This window comes from Lissotriton vulgaris, chromosome 3_1, assembly GCF_964263255.1.
Source record: "Lissotriton vulgaris chromosome 3_1, aLisVul1.2, whole genome shotgun sequence".
Classification (NCBI taxonomy): domain Eukaryota; kingdom Metazoa; phylum Chordata; class Amphibia; order Caudata; family Salamandridae; genus Lissotriton; species Lissotriton vulgaris.
In genome coordinates, this window is record NC_141689.1 from 2,022,384,899 (window position 1) to 2,022,409,271 (window position 24,373).

Sequence of the window (24,373 nt, forward strand, 5' to 3'; positions counted from 1 at the left end):
CAGATTGTACAATGCATTCCTCAATCAACTAAGCCTTGCCTATGTCTACATCACATAATCCATAAGACAGTATAATTGAAACAAAAAAGCATATCTGTATCACAAACTGGACACTGTCCATTCAATGATAGAAAGGGCTTGTTATTTATTACCACTGGTGTCCATTGATCTACTTTTTTAAGCTAAATAGACATACTATAATTTAACCCACAGTGCCAATTAGGTAAGGCGACATATCAAATAAATATTGAAAATGTTATGGAGGCCTATCCTCAAATCAGGTCAAAGCACAATAATTGCAATAATCAATTAACAACGTAGCAGGCATTTTTGATAGCTAACATATATAGTGCCAAATATTTCATTTACATCCAGACTACCCCAGAAGAAGGATGGATTCTTCGCATGACACACTGTCAAGATAATTAAAATCCCTACTTTTGAAAGCAAGCCAGCTGACATAGTGAGCATTCCGGCCTCTTTGAAAGCTAATAGCATCACCTACAGGGCATATCGCGCAAAAGGATGCTTACATAGTGTCCATCATTCTGTAATGTGTCCAGAGTGGTCAGCCTTTCTGTAAGTAGCTTTTAGTAAGCCTAAGTGGTGAACTCTACTCCCTTTGCAGAGTATGCAGAGTTTTTCACACTCCACGGAGCAGGCTGAGTTCCACAATTTGCGGAGCTAAGTTTTTCCTCGCATTTCCTTGCACCAACATTAGGTTGGTGAGCACAAGCAAGAAAAATCCAAAGCTAGACCACCTACCAGCGAGATTTTACAAAGTGGGTGGTCGCGGAAGGTCACAGCCGCTCACATTGAGAAACCATCAGTTTACGTTGAGGAAGCTGCCGCTCGAGTAGAAACTACTCGAGTGGCAGAAAAAAGCAGCACCCTCTTGCGCTGGGCATGGTGCCGTTCGCGCTGATTTTCCAACACAGGACAAACACCCCTCACTACAAATCAGAGTGAAAAGTGCGACCTAACAGACTCCGCTGATTGCGGAACTTGGCGTAGCGCAGCTTAGTTTCACATAGAACTCCACCCAGGTCTTCCTTTTAGGTGGCTACTAGTGCTCAGCAAATTTTTATACTCTTGAAGCCCAAGGAGTGAAATACCGTATAATCCAATAATATAAAAGATATCACAATGTATTCAATTTTATTTCATTTGTTGCTACGACAGTAGTACATCATAAAGAAAAACAAGCCTCACAAAGTACGTGTAAATCCATTGAATAACAGTTGCGTATAGTGGATCTTTCGTTCGATGGGACAATCAAAGAAGAACTCTGCATATATTTTTCCAATTCTTTAGAATTCTTATTTGTTGGTACCACTTAAAAGACAATATTTTTTGCCAATTTAACATTATTTTACAATTTATACCGAAGAATGTCCTCGATATAATCAAATGTTGCCATAATGGATTTGGTGCTGTTTAAGAAGGATTGCAGGACTGAAGAGGACTCTGAAAGGAAGAGAGACTCCATGGAAGGCCGTGTGTCATTTAACTGATGGCTCCTTCAGGGAGAGGTATGCTGAGAAGCCTCCCTCGTGTTTACTTTCAGGAGGGTTGGAATTCCTGCATGTTCACTTTCTGACGCATCCACATTCTGTAGGCTAAATCAGAATCCCGCTGTCCACTGGGGTCTGTGGTTCAGAGGTCTTTCTCTTTCAAAGGCTCGGTCAGCCTATGCGCTCATCGTCTTTCTTTAGGATTAACTGCCTGAGCAGGTCCCTGTCACTGGAACACTCCCACGGCTCTCTCCATGGCCCACCGTGAACACACCCAGCTATTATAAAGAGCTGCAGTAAGCCTTACCTGATGTTGAGAACGCATACCCTACACTGCCAAGAGCTATAGGAAGCAAATTGTGGCAAATAACCAAAATAGATCTGCCCAAGTCACTGATGGTTCAAAAACAGGCGTGAGAAGGGCTCAGGTATGAGTAGATTTGATCCTATGACAGATGGGCAGAGACCACTCCAGTGGCTGAGAGTGGAGGAGTGGACTTGGTTCAAGGTTCTCTGCCTGGTCCATCACACTCTACAGAAAGGGCAGGAGGCCGGAAGTTCCAGGTAATAATGCAGTTGCAAACCCTGCAGTGTGCAAGAACACAAGGTTTGCAACAACTAAATGTTTTTTGATATCTATTAAAGCTCCTTTTACAATTTGGAAACACCTTTCAAAATCGTAAATGTGCTTTACTGCCACATTCTGAATTGCAATTAGGAAGGGGCGTGAAGGAGGTGTCCCCTCCTTATTGTGAATCACAATGAGATGCATCACATTGATAAGTTACCAAGTACTCAAACAAGGTGGTAACCCTTTCGCAAAGGGGAAGCAGCCCACGGTGGAGAGTTTCCGCATTGGGAACTCTATTGGGGGCCTGGTTCAGTGGACCACTGCCTGCTCTCCAGAAGTGCTCCCACAAGGAAACTTTCAACAAAAAGTAAGACACTGGTTCCTTTAATGAACACTGATCGCTTAAAGAAGTTTCTCGTTTGGGATTGCAAACACAGTGATGCAGTTCCTTGTAAGCCACCATTCCTGTGTTTGTAGCCAAGCTCTTAGCAACCTGCCTAATTAATATTAATTTAGGCAGGTGGTTCTGCAACCGCCTGTGACTGAAGATTTAGAAGGTGAACTAGTAGTAGATAGATCAGACGCAGGCCGTAAATAGTCGGCATGCAATTTTCAACCACTATTAGTGACCTGTCTCTTTGTACATCTGCCCTGGGGCTATTTAAAGACAAATTACATCCACCGAGCCACTCGGAATTATTGGGATTTGCCTGAAGCTGATAGTGTCAGAAAGGGGTTGAGTGGGAGGTGTGCCTTTCAAGCACTCAAGGTAGGTTTGCACTTGACTGGGAAGCATTCCTATGAAACATGGTACTTGAGCAGCAGGGGACACACAGCGTAGTCTGGGCTATATAAATGCAGTAAATCAACCCCTCTTACATAGATGTTGTGACTACCGAGCACTTGTCCTTGCCTCTAAAGAACTCTCAGTCTTACATTGATCTGTCATTCCAGCCCTTCATCTTGCAGGGGAGTGCTACACTTCTGCGAGTTGAATGTCTGTCAAACCAGGGTCCAGGAGAGGATGGGGGAGGTTCACTCTTGCAGGAGCCATACCAGGCCCTGTAAGGGGCAGAGCAGCGTCCACCGACGCCTACGCCCCTTAGCCACTGTTGGAACGCGGCGGAGATTTCAAGAGTAGTGTTCCTCTTAAGCAGGTCGGAAACGCACACATTGATTCGTGCTAACATAGATCATTACGGGATGTGTTATCCTCCTAGACACGGTTCTTTTTCTGGAGTATATTTTCAATATTCAAGAAAACGGTGGCCCTTTAAACGAAAAATATAGGCGGGGTGTTTAGAGCGAGCAGATGGCGGTTGGTAGCACTGTCATGTCTTCTAAATCAATGTAGTATGTATGTGCCGATAAATGAAAGCGTCCTACTGCGCGCGAGAGCTGCGGCACCTCTCGAGCCGCACGTGCGCAGCTGACTTCCTACTGGCAGCGCGCGCCCGCCTCGGAAAGGCCAGCTGCTCCGATGAGATAATAATATGCGCAGGCGGCGCAATCAACATTTCTCACTTCAGCAAGAGGAATTATCACTTTGTTTTTGCAAGTAAGTTTTGACAAGTGCTAGGCCCTAATGTGCAAGACTTCCAGCAACAAGGCATAGAGGTGTCTCTTGAGTGCACGAGCCTCCCCGACAGTCTACATACTCTGGCAAGTGACAACAAAAGCGAACATGGAGCTGGACGAGCTGCACTAAAATTAGCACCGCAGCAGGAACCACTTCCTCTGAATGTGCCTTAAAAAGGTGCTGCTTTTCAGTCTTGGCACAGATGGCTCGTGTGATGTTCTTTCTTTTATTCCCACCCATTGTTGCATTTTTTGTTTTTCTATTTCAATGGCTTTGCTTTTTGGTTCTTGCTAATGCAGATGGGTCCGAAAATAACATATGTGGCACTAGTGTAGAGGGTTAATACATCTACATTTAAACAAACTTGCAATATATCTTACTATTTTCGATGAATGCATATCCTATTTCCCCATTCAAATGTTTACAGCTAACGTTATCCTTCTATTTCCTTCCTTAATTTAGTTTCCGGATTTAATTCAAACTCTAATTCCTCATTCAAATAGCATGGGAGGTGCTTTTTTAAAATATCCTATGCGTATGCGCAGATGTGCTTAAAAGGGAAATCTTGGACACGTACTTGCTTTTCTTTTCCTGCACAAATGACAAAACATTACATCTCGCAGTGAAATTGTAATACCAGTTCCTCTTCTATATATTTCCAAGATGGCGGTTTTAAATGGATGCGACTGGCCCAAGTATGCACAACAAATGGGTGGACCAAGACCCTATTTTTGTACTGTTCGCAGTTTTATATTCTTTTGGTTGTCTTTTAGACTGAACTTCTTGAGTAATAATTGGGGCATTCTATGACTGATGTATCCAATCTTTTAAAAAGTTTTTAATTGTTTGTCTGATAGTAGGTTCCAATACAGACTTGACATTAAAAGAAGCATTGGCAAAGTCAATGGGTCTGGCATTTCATGCCAGCCTTTCAGCTTTGTCAATTCCTGTTTTGTTTTGTCACGTTTTATTCAGGGCTCGAGTCGGGGTACCATGTGGGTGGATGGCGTCCTCCCACTTATTTTACCGGGTTTTTGGCGGGTGGACGCCGCCCCCCTGCCCAAAAGCTAGACTGTGCTTGGAGATACTGGCGGGTTGTCAGGAATGCCTTCTACCCTTTAGTGGTGCAGCAATCCCGATCGCTTGGGTCCCAGTACACACGGCGTGGACATGAGCCCTGCAGCTACCGAAGTCTGGCCTAGACTCTGTTACAGAATCGCAAGCCAAGCCGCCGTGTTTAATCTGGATCTATTAACATGTTTACGACCGACTGGAGGAAGTCTCACTTCTCGAAGCAACATCGCCTCTCTCTCCTCCAGCCATTCATCACCAAGGTGAGCCCGTATGGTGGAGGCACCTCAAGGTGCCTGCAAAATGCTGCAGGGATCAACAGGGGGATATCTTGGGTGCCCCCTAGGCCTTCAACTGGAGGCTGCAAGGAGAAAGGGATCTGCTAGGGGCCCCCAAACTCACTTTCTGACAGGCTTTCCATGACAGAAAGCCTGGCATGGAAATCCTGTTAGAAACCGAGCATCATAATCCTGATGGCGGAAACGCCATCATATTGGGATTATGTGCCAGTTCCGACTGGCGGGCGGGCTCCTTGAGCCCATCGGAAGCCAGCCGGAATGACCGGCCGGTTTCAATTCTGACCACCTACATTGAAATTTGGAGGTCGGAATTGAAACTGTCTATGTCGGAGGCTTTCCAATGGACATCGAAATAGGCCCCTACGTGTCAACTTGTACAGCTGCCCAGATCCACTGCAATAGTAAACCAATGGTAAGTTCTTTTTACCGGCTTGCACATCTGCCTACTTTCAGTGTGATCTTGTGCATTTGGTTTCATGTAAGGATTCCGCATAATACAAAAACTAAAGAAATACATAAAATACAAATGTACTCTTTGTTTGCATGTGTGTGTGGGTAGGTATGTGTTTGTGTGATTTATATAATGCAAACATATCTGCAAAGTACCACACAAGGCTCAGGTTTACAAAATGACACAAAATATGGTGAAGGTGGACAGAGGGGAAAGGAATGGAGGCGTAGAGCCTTTTAAATTATAGATTTAAGATGTTGATGCTGACTTTATGTACCATCCACAACCTATTTACCATCATCATCTCTAAGTACCATGAGATGCGGGCTATAACATACCTGTGTATCACAGAAAATGCAAGTATTGTAGGGAGTACAGGAATTTTAGTGAGTGAGTGGAAGGCATCTGAGGCCCCAAAGGTACTTTGGTAGGGAATTGAGGTCACAGATTAGTACAACAATCTCAAGACCCTAACCAGACTTTCTAAAGTGGTACATTTGGATGTGGGATAGATTAAGAGAAGAGAAGACGAGTGTGGCTTCCCAAATCGCCCTACAATTTACTAATTCAATGTACACGCTCCTACAGTGTCATAGTTAGAGTTCATAGATTGTGTTTGACTATCCTACATTAGTTATGTTTTTCAGATCTGTCACTTTTGAAATTCTCTATACTCTCATCTCCTCTCACTTTAATATTTAAAAAGCACAGCCTATCACAGAGACACAGAACAGAATACAAGAAAACAACTGGGAGCAAGAGGCCTGAAGACAAGAAGTTCCGAGGGGAAGGTGAAAATCCAGAGATGTATCCTGAATGATGACTGCACCATGGCTCTCTGCTCAGTGAAGTGCAGATAGAGTTTGGTTCAAAATAAGGTGCCTGGCATATTGACCTTATACAGGTTCCAGATCAGTTAAAAAGTGAATATTTTAATTATTGCACCTGACAAACAATAATCGCCCGTTACATTTTGCCAGGAGTTTGGAAAGTGTCCTGGATTTCAGAAAGTTTGCACCGAATGGCAGAACAACAGATACCCCCACAAGCACATCCCTGCCACTGAGGGCAACAGTTGTCATGTACATAGTTGCACTGTTGCGCGCTACCCTTCCTAAAGATCCTGTTAAGGTTCACTGGTGCAAGCTAACCCACAAATACACGCAGGAGTTGGAACTGAGGCAGTGACGGAACTACCAGATCTATTCCCTTGTGGTTCACAAAACTCTAAGCATACAGGTAAAACTAGCCTTTAACAACATTACCACTCTAAGATGCCGTATAAAGATTCAACATAGACTATTAAGTGAGATGCTTGGCTGACTTGGCACGTGAACACCTCGTCACACTAACTCATACGGACATTTATAGCGTGATAAACTACATACAGAAAGGGCCATAATCAATGTAAATAAGAAGCGTGCGAGTCTACAATTTCCCGTAAAAGGGGATGGCAAAATGAGAGGGAAGCTGAAGGGTGCCACGGAGAGGAATTAACATATACTAGAAAGTAAATAATGTTTTTGGTAGCATTAATGTATAGACACTTATACCAGAGCAAATATGCATACATAAGTAGTATGGTGTGCTGCAAGGCCAGTCAATATTACTGCTTAATAGCCATCACCCAAATAATGAGCAAGAGCCATAGTCAAATGTACATAATGGGAGGAAATGGGTTGATAAGTAACATTATTGACTGTCTCCAAGATCAGTGGTGCTATTACCACATGTATCCACATGTATATGCCTGCTCTCATCAACCTTATTATCCTAGCACTCCAAATAGTCAAGTGTTATGAGAGTTGCTGATGAGGGACAGTCTCGTTGTTACATGACACATTCTGATTGCATGCCCCACTCAACAATTGAACGAGTGCATTAAAATGCATTAAGTGTTTCCAAATTGCCGTATAAATCAGCACTAAGAGTTTCAGGTTGTACTTTAAAAGTGAAAAATGTTCAGTGTTACAATACATCAGCCACTGATCTGTGCCAACACTTTTTCTGCAATTGAAATCGATTCACAATGCCCTCTTTTTTACGTGACCTAAAGATATATAGACATTTGGTCTCTCACAAAGAACATCTATTTTGACATGTGATGGGGCAGACAGACCATTCCTGAGCCGTCCTCTGGGTTCTCATGATGCACCTCTATCCAGTGGCGGCCCATCCATATGGCCTGAGGTGACATGCCACCCCACCTTTTGGCCATCAAGAAGAGTATCTGTCAGGCTGCGCAAAGGTCACCCCGACAGACTTACTTTATTTTCAGGTCAAGCAGCTAGGAGCTAGACATGCGCTGAATACGCATGCTCCAGGCTGCCTGAGCTGAAGTTTGCTGGGCTGAGGATGTCACAGCTCCTCTGTGCGTGGCCTCCTCAGCTCAGCAAAGGTCCTCAAGGCCCTACCCCTCATGACGAGGGGGAGCTTCACCGATTGCCTGGGAACTGGGCACTTCAGACTTAGGCTCTGAAGTGCCAAGAGCGGAGTGTCCACCAGTCACACCTCGTCACAGAGTGGGGTGGGGTCAGCAACTCTCACTGACCCCATCCCACTCCTAACAGTAGGGACTTCTACAACCCCAACCCTCCTGGGACTCCGAGGCAGAGCTGCAGGTAAGTGTGATATATATATTTTTTTATTAATGTTTGGTGCATGCGTGTATGTATGAATATTTGGCAGTGAGTGTTGTGAATGGATGTGTGTGTGCACGCATGTGGGAATGCATGGGTGTGAGTGCGTATGTGTCCCGTACACCCACTCCCTTATAAAATTACCACCCGCCACTGTTGGTTCTCCAAGAATGGGTCTTTCACATGGCTCTCACAATGCTCTTGTTTCACGAGGAGCACCATCTAGAGTAACTATCAACCCTGCTGTCGAGTCTTTCTTATGACTTTCTTGATGCTCCTCTCTGCTGCTTTCCACCACCAGCAAATATACAACTACTGAAGGATCCATCCACAGAACTCTCACAGAGCACATCTATCCCGATTTGCCGGGTACACTGGTATTCCTGTACTAACAAATTGACAAAGTTCCCACAAAGTGATTCTCAGATTACCCAGAACAAAATATGATGCAATGGGAATTAATACCAAGCAGCACGATAAGGGCTTGCATTACATTAACTATAAATTGAAATACGGGTAAATACATAGATTTGCCCACAATCACACGATTTTTGGTCACGTGCAAAAACCAGGATTAGAACTCAGAAATAAAGGTTGAAAAAACTTAATTTGAAGGTTCTAATAGTAAATGCAGCAAAGCAAACTCATACATAGGATGTGGTGGGAAATTATCATGATACCAGTTGTACCTTGCAGCTTTGAAGCCAATGACAAGTGTGCCTTCCAACATTAGGTACAATGGACGAATATGAAGAGAAAATATCGAATATCCATGCATATTTGTGGACTGTAGATCGGAAAGTCTGAATTCTCTGGCGAAAGAGAGATAGCTAGGTAGAAAGGATCGATATATGGTGAGCACAAAGCACATTCCAAACTTCTCTCTATAGAAAATACAAACACAAGAAGGGATGGGAGGCCTCGTTCCTCCAATCTCTCTCCTTCCCATAAACAGAAGCTCTCTAAAAAACACAGAAGACCATTAAAGAAAGTCACAAAGGGCACCCATCGTATATGTCATTGCATTAGTGCAGATTTACAGCTTTCAAGAATTTACAGAAGTCGGTCAGGAAATCGTACTCCTAGAAAATATTTGTGAACTCCATTTTAGCACAAGCAAATATGTATGTGCAGATTTGCTCATGCGAAATCTGTTTAGCATTTACAGATTCACTTTCCCTCCAACCATCTTTTTCCTCAACCCCGGAAGACATTTTACTTCTGCCTTTGTCAGGAGCAAATTTCCAACCTTCCTCAGTATGGGAAAAGATTAGAGGACAGCTGGTGAACACCCTTAAACATGCATGTTAGTAAGTTTACACAGACTCAAAAGAGCATTCCAAAACGGGAACTATTGCTTAATTCTACCTCTAGCACCATTATGTAGATCTATTGAAAAAAGGCAAAATAAGGGAATTCCTAGAATGCAAACCCTCCTATAGTATGAGACCTGGCATAATCAGACAGGCGATTATCAGAGCTTTTACATAATGAGATTGCTTCCATAATTTGTCACAGCACTATGTGGCACATCAGGGACAAGTGGATTTTTTTGACAGGCTACGTAGATTTATGAAGCAACCTAACCCCATGGACAAGTAGATATTGTATTAATTTCCACACCCCTGGACACTACAACACGAAACTATCACTGGAGAATGCACTACTTCTGAAGGGGTGAGGCTTACTCACCGAAGGGGTAAGGCTTACTCACCCAAACGCCCACCCTGAAGATACGCTTACACATAGGGTGTTCCATAATATGAGAACGTTGTGACAAAGCTGTGGCCTTAGGATTTCACAGTCTAAATTAAATAGAGAGGGTACAGTGCTCTGATAGCTCATGGGTGTTGTGATCCCATTTCACCATGTCTGTGATCTGATGGATCTTGTTCAGATTGTGGTAAAACATACTCAAAGTGTGCATACCTTAGAGCCCATGCATTCATGGAATATCAGACTCACCCTGGCACAAACTCAAGTCTCCTACCGATCCCACTAAATATTCATACAGAAAAAAAGTATAAATGTGTTTTGCTCCATTTTACTGAAACTTTGGACTGACGTGCTGTTAGATTACTTAAATCTGAGAATCAATGACCTGCTCGTGACACTTCAAGTTATACTTCTACCTGGAAGCATATTCTTCCAGGTGGAAGCCCCAGAACCCTCATTTTGAAGGGGGCATGTGATGATACAGACAAGAGAAGAACAGAGAAGAACAAAAAGTAAGGATGAAACCTCCTGAGACAAACTGAACCCACAATACCCTTATTAGTATCTCCACACAAGAAATGGAGACGCAGTGCAAAGCACTGTTATACCCATATCCAGATATGGTTTGGCGGATGACTGAGCAGCACTCTCTAGATGATCTTGAGGCCACCTACAGAAACACCCAGCATGAGAGGGACAATCACATCACCCCCTGCCCACGGATCTTAACGTTGAACTTGTGTGAACTCTCATCCACTGCAGTAACCCTCACTTGGACCTTGTGTTTGAAATATTTCAGGAAGAAAATAGTCACCACCAAAGTTGACAGAACACATTGACTGATTGAAGCCATATTTGTTGTGAAGGAAATCCTCGTCTTTCCTTGCTGATGTAGGTCCACCTACAAGCAGATGACTTACGTCATGAAGGGCAAGCAGCCCATGGCTGAGGCGGTGGTATTATACCAACTGGAAACACCACCCTTAATCTGGACTAGGAACAGGGCTTTAAGTGGGCTGGGTCTCACAAGGTCTGAGCACCGGCAGTCTTTTTTAAAGCCACTGTCAATGGTTGTTAGTTGCATAAGGTAAATAAGCATTAACTAAGTCAATAGTCCTGACTTGTTGTAAGTATGATGTTACTTGTTGTATCATATATCTGGATGCAATGACATACAACAAAATACCAGTCGAGCGGCACACTATGCTGAACACCAGGGCACAAGTCCTAAAAAAAAAAAGTGGTGGGGACACGGTCACCGGAAGTGATGTCACAACAGGAAGTGATGTCATGAAAGGTGGCTTGCACCATCGGGCTTATTGCCTCCCCTCGCTCACCCTTTAAATGCGATTGCATCTAAAAAGCCAGTGCGTGAGCAGCGTGCTGTGAGCTCCGATCTAGTCCCAGAGAAGCCAGAGGGTGGAGTCCAGCTGTTTGGCAGGGGGAACGGCATCCCCCTGGTAAAATAAGTGGGGGGACGCCGTCCACCCGCATGGTACCCCGACTCGAGCCCTGCTGAACACAAACTTTTAGCTTTCGTGTTTTTAAGCCACGCCCTTAATTACATGGGCCATGCCCCCTTGAGAGACCCCCCAGTTTTTTCATCCCACTAACAGCCCTGACTAGGAAGTAGGGAGCAAGTGTTGTCACCTCTAGCATCGCTGAGAGAAAAGTCTTGTGCAATGGCCCAGAGGAAGAGGGGTAGAGGTGCACCCGGTCCAGATTATCCCAGTGAACGCTGGAGGAGCCGATGATAGTACCTTGTACAGAGAATTAGTGAAGGTCGGTGCACCCTCCTGCATGAGAACAACCCAGATGCGGATACATACAAGAAGCAGTTATATGAGCATTATAAATAACCCGTGTCGTGTGCCTTGGATTGGTTCACATTGAACACAGGTGCCTGTTTCTGCTGGGCTGCCCTGCGCGCAGGTACTCAGTTAAACATTAATGTTCCGCTGCAACACAGTGCAGAGTGAAGCCCTGCACACGGGCGAGCGCATGTAATCAGTGCCTCGGGTTTAATGTTTAACTCTCGGGGAATGAGAAAATAGCTGTTCCAAGAGCTTATCTCCCTCCTTCCGTCCGGAATGGCACCTTCTAATCGCGAGGTGCTGGACAGACCCAAGTGGCTTTCTGAAGAGCTGCGGCGGGCGTCATTGGCGCCTATAGGGGCATCCACTGAGAAACGCAGACCGCAACCAGTGGCGCGCCTAATGCACAGCCTGCAGCGTTCGAAGGTCGCCAGCCACCTTCCCGCTACATACGTTTCACAGGTTTAAAGGCCATGTTGACACTGCCTACACTCTTCGATAGAGGTGTTTTCTACAGTACTTAGTTTGTATCAGTTTGACCTTTAAGAGCAAGCACTGACAGAGATGACACCAAGTGTGAGTGTCTGTGGGAGATATCCGTGGTATAAAGCACCCAGCCCCCCCCCCCCCCCCCCTCCCCCATTGCTTCTACCGTGTGCGTGAGGTGGCGCGAGGCATACGCTGGGACTCGGGCGCGTCACACCTGGAGTGGCATCTTTATGACAGTTACATTAATGCTTTAAAACTGAATTACACTGAAAGGAATTCCTTTTTGTTTATCTTTATGACAGTCACTGCCCTGCACGCTCACCAGGGAGCTGCAGGCGTCCCTCTCAAGTCATGTAAGCACACTTGAAGAAAGCAGCGCGGGCTCTACAGTAGAGTCAAGGAGAGCCGGAGCCTCGCGGCACCTGCTGCGAGCAGACACACTCCCCCCTTCCCGGGCAAAGTACCCGTGAGAAACGCCAAGCCCTCCATGGCTGAACTGAAGTCTGCCATATGTCATGTCGTAGTATGGCTGGTCAGTGATGGCCAGATAGCTATACTCACCACAAAGAATCCGAAATCAAAGAAATGCCTGAACTCTGACAATACAGAACCACTCCGACACATTGGCACTCGCACGCCTTGCGCCATGTCACAATAATCGTTTGCAGGGAGGATACATGGATAACATACAGCGCTGAGGTAACTAGGTGTACAGTACGTACCCGCCATGGCGTCCGAGCGACAGCACCCCCTTGCGAGGGGTGGGGGGAAGGCACCTTCCACTGGAAGCAGCGCGCTGTGGCGGGCTCCTGCCCCGCGAAGCAGCGCTCTCCTCCGTACTACGAGGGTCCTTCAGAAGTCCCGCGCCTCCGCGGTGCAGCGGTCTCCAGATACCCAGCCGGCCGGGCTGCGCTGTGCGAGCCCACCCGGGCGCTGGTGTCCTGTGCTGGCGCCGTCCATGCGACAGTGGCGGCTATTCAAGGCGGGCCCCGTGTTCCGGGAGGGAGGAGGGCGGCCCGCGGAGCGCAGCGCCTTCTCACTGCTATATCTGACACCACCTTTGGAGAGGTAACAAAGGCGCACTGTCAGGCGAAGAGGCCTGCACAGAATGCCCCTGTTCATTCTTTCGGGGCTGGGAGACATATTTAGGCAGAGAAAGGCATTCCTCTACTCTCCAGGGAGGCGTTGCTTTCGTCTGAATATGGTCAACTGGGAAAAGGCTGCGACTACCTTACAGCGGGGCCCGCTACATCCTACCTTTTACAGCTGAAAAATACAACGGAGGATTTATTTTCCAACCTGCAGGTTCCGCCTAGCTTGCAAGACATGAAACAAAAAGATGGATATTTGTTATTCTCATTTATGAAGGATCTTGTATAGTGCCGCGTACAGCAGTGTGCGGCTTCTGAACGCTCAAACTGTGAATTAATGTGTGCCTCTGCTCGAGCACGGATTCTTAGGTGAACTCTCATAATGGGCGGTACGAAGGGCGAGGCACCTGCTGCGCCTGCATCCATGCAGGACAAACTCAACCTTTTATCCTTCCCAGGTTAATAAAGTGAGTGTCTTTGGGTGATACTAAAAAGTACTATGCACAGTTCTGTACATTCACAAATTATGTACCCCTGTGCTGTATAAAATCAAAAAACAGAATATATGTGAGATATGAGGGCTCGTGGACCCTCGTCACATCTGTAAGGGGGGAGCGGGCATCCTTTTGTGCTGGCCCACTTGGAGTACGTAAGCCACATTACATAAGAAATACCAGAGAGGGGACCTAGTTTAGGTTTTAGCAGAGGGAAAAGGCCACCGCTGTGGACTTTGGAACTGGAGAACCAGGTTCGAGTCTCGGCGTCGGCTTAACATCTTGTGATTGTGGGCAAATCACTTAATCTCCCCGTGCCTAAAACAATAAAATGACTGAACTTGTGTTGTGTAACTGGTGCTCATATGAAGCGTTCGGGTCGAGTTCGCGCTGTATAAAACTTTAAAAAAAGGTAGCCTGTCTTTTCCGTGGATGGTCTACACTACTAAACCTGGACCTCAATTACAATACATGGCAGGGAGGAGGCCGTAGTTACAGTAATCAGATATAAAAATCCAGTCTCCACTAGAGACTGCCAACTTTACGCCATATTGGAAGGGGGTGGCACGTGGCGGTAAATTCTGCTGAATCCAAGCATGGCCTGGGGCAAGGGATGATGGCTCACGAGCTCTGAACAGGTGATAGCCCCATGTGTCGTCCTCTCAGGGATTGTAAAACATCTGGAGCATCCTACAACCTGCTGCCTACACCCAGCAGATGTGAGCAGGACGTCCCCAGGCTCCTGCAAAATAAAACTATTCGCAGACGTGTTTAGAGACCGCATTTAATCGACGCTTCACTTAATGTACGTTTATAAATTTCACCAGTTTTAATGTCAGCAAAGTGAGGATCTTATTTTGGGCAGTAAATGTCAATTTCAGGTGATATATTTCCCTGGACAGGATGCCATAAGTAATGCAATTACCACTGCTGTTCCTTTAACCCCTTGCAATAACCTGGCGGGCTCAGTGTTGCCACTGGGCGCTATTTATCTCCTTCTGTAATGTGTTGGAGGATTCCTACTACCTGTTTCTCAGAGTGAGCCATAAATATCAGAACACCTCACTGTGGTCTTGTTAATTAAGGTTGTGAACATGAACTGTACTTCGTAAACGTGCCTCATACATTGCATTTGCTCATCTTGCTCTCCTAATTATTGTAGGCGTGTTGTGTGTAGTTTTCTAAAGAGCATCTGGTGCTATGTGGGCACCGGCTGGACTGCATCCAAGGGTACGTATGTGCTATATGTTGATCTTTGGGGGAGTATAAGAGTCCCAGCCTAGATATGTGGGAGTTTGTAAGCAGTACCTCTAAGTGTTTTTTGGGGGATGTTTTTTTAGGTTTAATTAGGCGACACGTGATAGAACAAGGACATCTTCTGGGATATGTCATGGCTGCTGGGAGGTATGTGATGGGTTGGTTAGATGCTATTTAAGGGCCTCTAGGAGCTATGAATAGATCTGTTAGGGGTTAAGCAATGATCCGTTGGGAATACAGGGAGGTCTGTGCAGGTATGTTTAGCGCTACTTGCAGATGCAAAGAATAATTTTAGGGCCCTTTTCAGGTTATGTTAGAATTATGTATGGGCCTTTGGGAACTATGCAATGAACGTTTGGTGCTATGCAATGTTATGTCAGTGGATATGGAATAAACTGTGGAGGATATTTTGCATCTGGCGGTGCCCTGTGTTAATATTTACATTAGTTCAGAGCTATGGAAATGTCTGTTGGAATCTCTGTGAATAATTGTTATGATCCAAGTAAGAGTCTGTTGTGTAGTTCCTACCAATCCATAGGACCTGAGCATTGTTTGGACAACATAAACTAAGGTACTTGTGTCGAAAATGATTCCGGACACCCTACAGAATATGGTGGCCTATAGACCAACTAGCTCACAGTGCCACCGTAAGCCCCCTTAACCTACCACAGAGCGAATGATTTTCTGGCAACCCCTTAACATGACAACCTTGACCCCTCAGGGATCGTTAAAAGAATACAGAATCTTTTACTCAGTCACTCATGTTCACTTTCTCTCAGAGAAATATACAAAGAATACACAGTGGGACGTTTCCAATAATATTTATTTAACCCACGTTATTCTTGCATAAAATACATGTGCTGCACTGATTAGAAGACGGAAGCAGATACACGTGATTACCACCACCAAAAGCGTAATAGTAAATATAGTTCTACCATGGTGGTAAACAATGTATATATCTAGGCATATAAACAAGGTAGTAATTCTAGCGTACTCCTACTATGCGAACCATACTCTAAGTTTACCTAGAGTGTGTGCAGGTGTAAAGCCAAGACTCCTCCCAAAGGACGATCTATCCCCATTACCTAATGGGATAAAGTGAAGGACCTCATCTTGGTAACGTAATGGACACTCCTCACAAGATGACTAACCGCTGCGTGGTGATTTCTAAGCAAAGGACCCTCAGTGTAAGCAATAGTAATGACTATTTGGGGTGTTGTATGGATCTGTTGGACGTTGTATGGAGGGGCTGATGTGGACTGTGCAAGGCCTGTTGGAGGTTATGTGAGAGTAGGTTGGTCGCAATACAGGAAAGGCCATTAGTGGATTTATGAAGAGCCCTTATAGTTAGTCTGTAGCTAGGTGGTGCAGATGAAACACATATAAGTGACTGCTGGCAGGCTAGGATCTACTACTAATGCCCGAAGGACACACATTATTACCATTCATCTACTGCTAGAAGCAACTGAATTGTTTGCATTACAATATTTAGTAGACTCAGTTAAGATGGATGATGCGGTGCATTTTTTTGTGTATGTCCAACAATACGAAGGGCCTGCAAAACTCTGTGTCTGTCTCTGCACTGCAAAGTTAAGCTCTGTCCTTTCCCAGTAAGTTGTCTGTACTAAGAAAAATGTGTGCAAAGCCTTTTTAGGTCTTCCTGAACACTGTTTTGCCTCTTATTGCAAACATAATGCAAGTACAACAAATAAGGGTCTGTGTAGGGGGAGAAGCAAATAGCTGATGAGCTGTTGAGGGGATGTGGTTTTTGTTCATTCTTGAGTGACACTGTAGCTGGTGGGACCTACATCATGATGTAACTAGACCTGGCCCATCTCCCTTGACACATGCACCTCCTGTCATGTAAGCAAGTCCAATATCGCTGTATAACGGGACAACTCCAGATCGGGTGGTAGACAGTACCTTCCTCCACTCTGCATCTCACTCAGTGAAGATCAATGCCCGGATTCATTCTATTCAGTCAGGTTGTACTATACTATACTCAGTACAGATATTTTAGTTGTATGAGCGTTAACCACATGGATATCGAGAGGACTCCTTCAGTGATCTTAACCCAAGTCCAGTCAGCATCATCTAATCCTGTGTCTATTTTTCTCACACTTGTAGAAGTGTATTATCAACCAGTGTGCGGTATAAATTAGACAGGCACTTATGGCATAGGGTTGTAGTCGTGAGTCTGGATTCTTGTACACTCCGGGACGGCCCAGAGACTGGGAGCATCTAAGGAATGGCACAGTTGCATAAAGCAATACAATTAAGCATTGTACATACTGTATGTATCTGTCAAGTAGGAAATGGTTGTATGTGGTCCAGATGTCGCCCAATTTTTGATATTCCGATAAGATCCTGTGAGAAATTGGGTTACTGGTTGACTGGGGTGTGAGCCCTGGTCAAGCAGCAACCACCATCCTTGTCTGGGTAAGGCACAAGCAAACCCCAAATTAACCTGTGCTCAGTCTCCTGGTAGCTTGGCACAGACCCAAACAAAAGCATAATTTAGAAAAATAGAGCTGAATTTAATAAATAAAACAAGAACAAAACAACAAAAACCCAATTAGTAGAACAGGAGTTAAGAATTTTTAAAGAATAAAGCGAAAAATAGCACCTAAAAGCACAAAGCGCCAACCACGGCTAGTTGGTCATGCTGGATAGGGTCAAAAGCAAAAGCTGAGGCCAACCGCAATGGAACGCTGGTCGGTTATTATTATTATTATTATTATTATGTATCTTATATAGGGCCTGAATCGACCCCCAAAGGGGTATCTCCGCGCTTGCCTTGGGAACCCGTCCTGGCTTTTTCCCTGTGAGATAGCCCCTACAGGGCATCCCAAAGGTGAAAGCCAGGCATCCCGCCGCGGGGGGGCCGTTGTGGAGATTAAGCAAGCTTAATGCCCAGAGTTGCAGAGTGTGAACCCATGATTAGGTCAGGCACCGAAGCGAGAATTATCGAGTCCATGGACATTTGAGCTCAAGACCCTGCCGCGTCGGGAATTGAACCCTGGTCCCGGGTCTGACCTCTGCTTCAGGGTCTGCCTGCTCTAACCAGTGAGCCACACTTCTCCACCCAGATTAGTCCAGCTGAAGTTGTACCTCCTTAAGTTTTGTGTCAAGAGTCCAGTTTGCATTGGAGAGGGGCACAAGAAGCAAGGAGAGCGCCACTGGAGGCTGTCGGCGAGGTGTGAAAAACAAGCCAAGCGGGGGTGGAGCTTCACGTCGGCAGTTCCCTGCGAGCGATCAAAGCTACAGTGCAAAGAGATAGGCTGGCGGCAGCTCACGCTGGTTTTCTGGTAGAGCAGTGCAGTTTCGGTGTGAACTGTCTTGTTTGCAGCTATGAAGAGCCCAAAAGCTTGATTTAAGCTCGCTGAGCCACACCACTTGGGGTCAGGATCTTTCTGCAGCTGGTTGGGGAGTAGTTTATATCCCTGAAGTTCCGATCAGGTTGCCCGCAGACTATCCCTTGGAGTCACTCTGGGTCTTGGGTTCACAATGAAGTTGGCACTCTAGTTCTTCTTCCCCAGGCAAGAGGGCAGCAGCTCAGCATAGCAGGGCAGCAGTTCCTTTAAAGTGGAAGCCCAGCAGAGTGGCAGCCCATGTAGCAGCACAGCAGTCCTTCTTCCTGGCAGAGTATTCACAGGTCCAGAAGTGTAATGAAGATTTGGTGTCTGAGGCTCAGTACTTATACACAGTTGTGCCATTGACGTGAAGAGAAGCTTCTAGAGACAGGTCTTTGGAGCCAGTAAGGTAGGGCATATGTGCTCGTCAGACTAACTACAGGGAGTGTGCAGCCCTTTGAGTGGAGATAGGAAACAGACTATTCAAGTGTAAGTTGGGCTGGGCCCAGCTCCTCCCACCCATCCTGCCAGTGATGGCACATCCAGGCACACCTATGGTACCCATTGTGCGTGGCTGCATAGGAGGAATAAACAAAGTCCAACTGTCAGTTATACACAGTCATGTGACCAAGAGACAGGTTGCAGGCACCTAATGACTAAGGCAAGAAAATGGCAACTTTTGAAAAGTGCAATTTTCACAATTACAATTCCAAATTCGGCTTCACCATAAGTTTGGATTTCAAATTGTGATTCCAGGGAAGCCAAACATGAACTAGTCATCTTTCCCAATTTGGAAATTACACCTATAAAATGTAATAAGGCAACTTCAATGTTACCCTATGGGAGAGATAGGCCTTGCAGTAGTGAAAAACGAATGTAAGAGTTGTTCACTACCAAGACATGTAAAACCTAAAAGTACATGTTCTGCCTTTTAAATACTGTGCACCCTGCCCTCTGGGTTGTTTCGGGCCTACCATGGGGATGCCTTGTATATCTATATATCTATATAAAACGGGAATGTTTGGGCCTAGGCCAGGTCAAAATGGCAGTTTAAACTGCACTCACTGGCTCTGCATTGGCAGGCCTCAGACATGTTTAAATTGATACTGAAGTGGTCAGCACAACCAGTGCTGCAAGCCCAGTAGTTGCATTTAATTTATAGGCCCCGGGCACATGTACTGCCACTTTACTAGGTACTTAGAGGTAAATTAAATATGCCATTTGGGTATAAGCCAATGTTACCATGTTTAACCGCATCGCTGCTGCGGTGATTTTTGCGCTACGCGGCTTTTTTCGAAAAGCCGCGTTAGATGATGAGCTCAGCTCGTCATCCGCACATGCCCCCCGTAGCATCGAAGGGGTTAAGGGAAATAGTAGGAGCACTTTAGCAGTGGAAAAGTGTGCAGAGTCCCAAGGCCAGTAAAAACGAAGTCAGCAAAAACAGAAGGTCTAGGGCGAAAAGGTAGGGGAAAAACAGAAAGGATGCCAGGTCCAACATGTCCCAAGTGCAAAATCCCAGTAGCCCTAGTGTGTGCTAAATCCAATTGCAGCACCATAGCAGACTTTCAGCCGTGATAACACCATCCCACTTAATCCATCTAAGGGTGACTATTGTACTTTTTATAGTGACACAAAGTTAGCCCAGAAAAAGTTCCAAGTAAAAAAAGAAATGTAACATGTTGGATGCTAGCTTTTTAAAAAAATGATGGAATAATGAAACAAGGAAGTTTGGGAACCATCTGTAGATATTCTAAGCCCATCTGTCTTTGGAACTGGTTGACAGACAGCACTCCACCCTAGAAGTATGTATACTTGCCTTTCACCATGTACAGCGCTCCATTGCACTTTTGGGTAGGTTTGTGCTATACCAATACAACATACATGCATTTAAACAAAGAAGCAGGTGCCTGGTTACATCAGGGTGGAGAGTGATCCACAGCCATGTCCACTGACAATCACTGGGGAGTTAGCCCAGGCTCTCAGCTTGATGTAGACTTATTGTAGCGCATTCAAAGAGGCAATAAAACAACTCTGCACACTATCCATGCATGTGGCAGTGGCCCAGCTGGACTGGCACTGCCTCCTACTGAGTTATGCAAACACTGCCACCAATAAAAGCAGGCCCCCTCAAGTAATCTGGAAGATGACCCCAACAATGATAACGGGCATCACTCCCAGTAGGCTACTGACGTTTATCGCTTCCTATCAGCACCTGATATTTCACATTAGATCGATCTATGGGGTCAGTGCAGGCGTCGCCCCTCTCTGTTGTCCAGTTTCGGTTTGACTCCCTACGGGCCTCTCCCTTTCGGGGGACGCCAGCTGTGATGGCTGGAGCAGGTCACCAGAGAGACATAAGGACAGAAATCAAGGCCAGCATTTTACTGTCCACTTTCAAGCAACGATGCTTCATGTGTGATAGTGTTGTTCTCTGATCTGCCCAACGACCACCCCTCCCTCCCACCCCCCGCCAAGGCCACAGGCGCTTAGGTGTGGAGTTCTAGGAGCTAGGACTGATGAAAGGAGCTTTGATTAGGTGTTGGGAGAGAGGTCCGCACCTGCAGATCTTTAGCGATCTCCGGTCAATGTCCCCCATCGTCACTCTCATCGTGTGTCACTCTCGCATTCCTTCACCATCCGTCCACACAGCTCATCCATTAATCCTGTCACACTCATTTGTTCGCCCATCCTCACTCCCATTTGTTCATTCATCCATCCATCCATCCATCCTCACTCATTCATTCCTTCATGTTCACATCCAACTATCCTCACTCACATTCCTCCATATACTGTCATTCACTCATCCACTGCTTTACGTATCCATTCTGAGATTGCCTAAAGTATTCATCATTCCACTCCCACTCATTCATCCACATGTTCATACACCTTCACCCATTCTCACACTTGTCCACCCAAACCCACTCATTGTATGTATCTAATAATCCAGCCTTACACTCACATTCATTAATCCATCCATCCTTACTCTCCCATTCCTCTTTCCATTCATCCATGCTCACACTGTCATTCATTCATCCACAGTCATGGTCATTCATTCATTCATTCATTCACTGATCGAAACACATCACCGTATGAATACTCACAATTTTATCAGTACATGCAAACTCACTCACTGTTAAACAGACAAAGATATTTTGTATTATACCAATATTCGCTCTTAACATGTCACTGGGAACAGTGGGCATCTCGAAGCACGCTGGCTTACACCAAAGCATTCCAGGAGGCAGGTGAAACCACAGAGATTGTGAGTACCGCTCAGTGTTGGCTTGTCTTTCTCTGAGAGTCTCCCTAAAGAAAAGTGGGTATGTTTTTAGGTCTAGTCTATTTTTAGCTCTAGCAGCCTGAATTTATGATCAGCGGGTGACCAGACAATCCAAGAAATCAAAAGGAGAGCTAGCAGTGCCACCGACATGGTATAGCTTGACCCAACGTGGCGCACAGAACTCACGGTGAACAACAGTCCACTGGGTCTGGGAGTCATCTTGGCAGAACATCGGCATGATGAAGAGCGATCCCGACTTGTATCCTACGCCAGCCGCAGTTTGTCGGAAGTCGAAAGATCCTATTCACAAGCAGAGAATGAGAGCCTGGCAGTGGTCTGGGCGAATGAACACTACTGCATCTTCTTCTTCGGAAAACACTTTAAAATAATAACTGATCACCATGTACTCGCTGCAATATTTGGTTATCCTTGAGCAAAATATGCCACAGAGAATTATGCAATGGGGAATCCGTTTTCAAGAATCCTCATACTCTATTGAACACAAGTCTGGGAAAGACAACAACCCAGTGGATTGCACATCTCACCCCCCACTCACTGGAAACAAAAGCACACCTTCATCAGCCAAAGAATGCCTGAACTTTGTAATGAGTCAAGATCACCATCCTTGATGTCGTCTGACATTATTGAGGAAGCCACCCAAGCAGACTGTACCCTGGCGGAAAGCAATCGATTTCTTGGGGCCAATACAATTGGGTAATTATGTGATGGTAGTGATGGATGAATATTCAAGATTTCCCAATTGCAAAGCAGATCTCATCTACAAGTACGAGGTCAGTCAGCCCAAAGCTGGATGAGATTTTCGGGGAGTGTGGCATCCCAGAGACAGTCAAGATAGACAGAGGACCCTTTTCAAAAGCCACAAATTCACTGAATTCGCCACACATCTAGATTTCAAACATGGGAAAATAATGCCCCTCTGGTCATAAGCCAATGGTATAGTGGAGCAATTCATGCGGAGCCTTAAGATGGAGATAGAACAAGTAGAAAATGAAAAACTAACCCTGAAACAAACCCTAAACATGATTATCACAGCATATCAGAACAAACCACATAACAGCACAAGGCAATGCCCTGACAACCTCATGTATGGTTGCGAACTACGGACCAGAATAACAAGTTGGAACCACCGCCTGACCCAAATGCATATTCACAAGTCACTCAGAGAGATACAGACTTGGGACAAAGAAGCAAAGGAAAAACACCAGCACACACATGTACGTGGTAACATGATTGAGTTCGCTTTTTTGTTTTAAGAAAACTATTTCAATATGGCCACTGGACCTTAAATATTTGATGTTATTGTAATTCTTTGCAACAGGATTAATTTTATCAAGCTTGAAATAATTCAACCACGCCCAGATGTAACCCATGATCTGTAGGGTACCCCACAGCTATCTGCAATAGAAGCTCAGCAAGCTTATCTAGCTTAAGAAATTACTCAGGAAACTATGACATGACAGCATTCCAGTGTAATGTTTCAAGACATCCATGAATTGTTTCAGCACGACTCTTGAACAACTTCTATCAAGTTAAAACCCCACTAGGGCTAAAAATTGAGCTTCAGGTTGAATTGTTTTAGCAATTTAAAACAACATTTTCTTCTTGAGGGAAAAACGTTGTACTAGAAGAGGGCACAAATTCACACACAAACTCCTTCACCAAACCTCTAAGGTTCCTTTGTTCCATCCTCTGTGTAACACAGTAGCAATTTAAAGTGATTAGAAGAACAGGCCGCTTAGCTTGTATTAATAAGAAACACACCCTCTGTGGTGTATTTAGAAGCCGCCAAGATGGTACCTACTGCTATTTAATCAACCTCCAAACAACAAATATTCTATAGGAAAAAGAAGCATGAACCGAAAAGGAATCATCAAACTGCCTCAGAGGCAAATCTACATTCAGTAGGAAAAGGCAACGAAAATGGTAGGGCCTGCAGCAGGAGCATGAAAATGCAAGATTCATTGTGCTGCTAAGGCCCGGAAGATGCCGTTTCCACCCATTCTTTGTTGAAAAAACATTCAAGTATGTGACACTTCACAATGCTCTTGGCAAGTCATGCTTCTTTGTAGGAACTCAGATTCCAAACATTTGGCACACTGCTTGAGATAGCTGCCTTGTACCACACAAAGCTTTAACTACAGCTTTAGCTTTGCACTACAGAGAGCTTGTTTTTTTTTGTTTCTTTTTACACGAGCGTAATGCTATGTACATCCTGATTATTGAGTTTTATTTACTTCATGGAAAATGTTGTTTTTCTTACAAGTGTATTTAATTTCTACTTGTGGGACACTGGATTGAGCAGAACATGTTTTACAGGATCTGAAAAATAATGTGCCACATACGATGCAACATCAACTTTCACTACAGGACTTTGAAAGTGTAAGGAAAACACAATTAGCAGGTAACTTTTGTACAAGAAGAAACACTTTACATACAATTTTCACATACACAACCACCCAAGTGTATTTCGTGTGACACATCTAATTTTCCCAAACATTATGTGCACTAAGCAATGAAACGTTTTGGAATTTCACTCACTCAATATGACAAACTGAATCTGACAAAGAGAATCACTGTTCAATAGTGACAACGGTGTGGGAAGGGGCACTTTGTCCGTGCAACAGGCACATCTCTATATTGAAGGAGTGACATCCCGCACATGTTGGAGTCTCACAGAACGTGACAAGGACATATTTGCATCTAAGGCTATGACATAACGAGGATGTGTTGGCAC

The 24,373-nt window shown here is 45.0% G+C and overlaps 1 protein-coding gene across 29 annotated transcripts in view; it reads right to left on the reverse strand.

Moving 5' to 3' along the window:
* The window catches only part of LOC147728754 (sorbin and SH3 domain-containing protein 2-like), a 643,768-nt gene that overhangs the window by 539,066 nt on the left and 80,329 nt on the right, over positions 1 to 24,373 (reverse strand). For 2 of the 29 annotated variants that reach the window (XM_086962515.1, XM_086962512.1), the window contains exon 1: positions 12,866 to 13,251. The exons of 23 other annotated variants lie outside the window; for them this stretch is intronic. The gene's annotated coding sequence lies outside the window, so the exon portion shown is untranslated. Of the gene's footprint in view, positions 1 to 12,865; positions 13,252 to 24,373 lie in introns of those variants that run through there. 4 more of the 29 variants (XM_086962534.1, XM_086962532.1, XM_086962526.1 and 1 more) reach the window with 3 other exon arrangements.